This window comes from Pygoscelis adeliae, unplaced genomic scaffold, assembly GCF_000699105.1.
Source record: "Pygoscelis adeliae isolate BGI_AS28 unplaced genomic scaffold, ASM69910v1 Scaffold393, whole genome shotgun sequence".
NCBI lineage: Eukaryota > Metazoa > Chordata > Aves > Sphenisciformes > Spheniscidae > Pygoscelis > Pygoscelis adeliae.
This window is the reverse complement of record NW_008824376.1, coordinates 279,244-281,517: the sequence shown is the minus strand read 5'-3', so window position 1 is coordinate 281,517 and position 2,274 is coordinate 279,244.

Below are 2,274 nucleotides of genomic sequence, written 5' to 3'. Positions count from 1 at the left end.
AGTTAGCTGTGTAGCATTAGATCAGAGAGTCACCTCTGTGGTGATGTTCAGGTACAGCTCAGTTTTTTCCTTCTGCTCTGTGTATGTCTCTGCTGTGGAGCTTTAATATGGTTCAGAATTAGTTCTCAAATCTCTTGGTGCTTTCAGTATCTCATCCATCAAAGGGTTTGTAAACTCCTTTGTGTTTTGTCAGCGATGTTTTTACTCCAGGATCTGTTAATCGTGTCACAGAAAATACCCGATTTCTTTGCTTACTCGACTCTTTCTGTGAATGAGTCAGAGGTAAGCTTGTTAAATTTCATTGGCTCTATGAGTAGCTGCAGTATAAATTTACATGTGCGTACATGTAAATATAATACATGTACGTATTTGCTTGATCCAATAATTGAAGGTAGCATAAAATTTGTTTTGCTTAATCAAAGGGATGTCCAGTCTTCTAAAAGGACTGACTATGGTTGGCTATTTATTGAACTAGATGCTGATGTGTTTGATATGATAAATTGAGTACCATCCAGTAGAAATTGTGTCTGGTTTGGTACTGAGGTTTCCGACCAGAATCACAACAGAAACTCAAGTGAAATGTCCCTAGCATATCACTAAATACCAGATGTGGCTGTAAGGATTACTAGGGTAGTTGGTTTTGTTCTCCTTATAATGCCAAAAAAGGGGGTTAAACCCCCTCTATTGCTCCATTCAATTGCTCTATTTCAATGTAGCACATTCCATTTTAAAACAGAGCTTTGGATATATGTAGGTCTGATTTTACATTCTTTATGAGGCATACTTTATAATTTTGAAAGATTAAAAGTGTCCTGTCTAATTTTAAACTTATAGTTAAGCTTTAAAATTATTTCTTTTCCCTCTGGCATGCCGCAGGGGTCACATGACTCCATGTGGCTAGGTGCTTATTTTAGCATTTAAATCAACATGCCAAGAGTTTACACCTTCAAAGTTGCAAACTGTAAGAAATCAAGTCTTAGATGATCAAGATAATCACTCTCCATGCATAAATGTGCTCATCTGTTAATGCACACTAGTATTTTCTCTGCAAAGTAGACAAGCGGCAAATAAAATAGTCTCATGCTATATATTCAGAGCTGTTTTACAGTTTTTGGGACTTGCTGTAGGGAAGATCTCTGTCAGATTAAAACAGTGTTGGAACTCATGAGCCAAAAAAGTAATTTCTGATCTTTGCATGCCCTGTATATAGTCTCAACAGACAAATTCAACCAAGTGCAATTTGCTTTGCAATTTTTCTGAGAAGGAAGTCATGAAGTACTTATAGCTTGTCTAGATATGAATTAATCTACAACTGAGAATATTTACTTTTACTCTGTAACTTTGATTAAAAGATCAAAGCATTTGTTCTACAAACTGATTCCAATGCAACAAAGGGTGGAATATATGCCACATGCTTAGTTTAATCATGAAAATGTTTCTGTTAACTTCAGAGAGAGTAGTTATGTGCTTAAAATCATGTGCCTGTTCAAATTTTTGTTGTTCAAAGCTTGCAGATGTAATACTTCCCTTAGTTCTCTTTAAATTGCCAAACTGGTAAGAACACCAACTCTAACAGTCATCAGTATTGTTATTCATAGCACTCAGGCATCTGCTCAGACTGCAGAACTTCTTAGCTCATACTAAAATAATAACACTAGCAATTACAGCCTCATTGTTCTTTGCAAGAAACCCTTTGAAAATCTTGTCAGCAAGAACTCTTTTTATCTCAACAAAAACACAATGTACAGGTCCCCTGCTCTTAACCCCGGGATGCTTTAAGAAGAATCTAGTCTTGTCCAACTGCAGTATTATTGATGAGTGAAAGCTTTTTTGTGCTTCATAATGCCTTTAAAAGCAGCACAAACAGTATTTGTCCATATAGTATGAGCCCTTCCCAACTGATCATTGCCATTATATCTCTTTAGACTTCTAGAATTTGTCTAATAGAGAATGCAAGATCATATCTATGTAAATCCAGAGTTCTGTTTGAAGTTGGACACCCAAAATTGAAATAGAGAGGGATTAAAATGTCTTTCAAAGCATGGTCTGGGCTCATCCGGGCTTCAGTTATAAAATAGAAACATACTTTCTAAGGAGAAAATTTTAAGACCTGCAGCACTTGCTAACAGCATGCTGAAGCATTGCATTAGTATCAATGGACAGAGAAAAGAGAAACAGTCTATAGAGTAATAAAAGACCTCCTTTTCTAGTAGCTGGATTCTCTGTCCCAGCACAGTATCAGCTGGGCCTGATTTTCCTTTCTTTGTGATATTT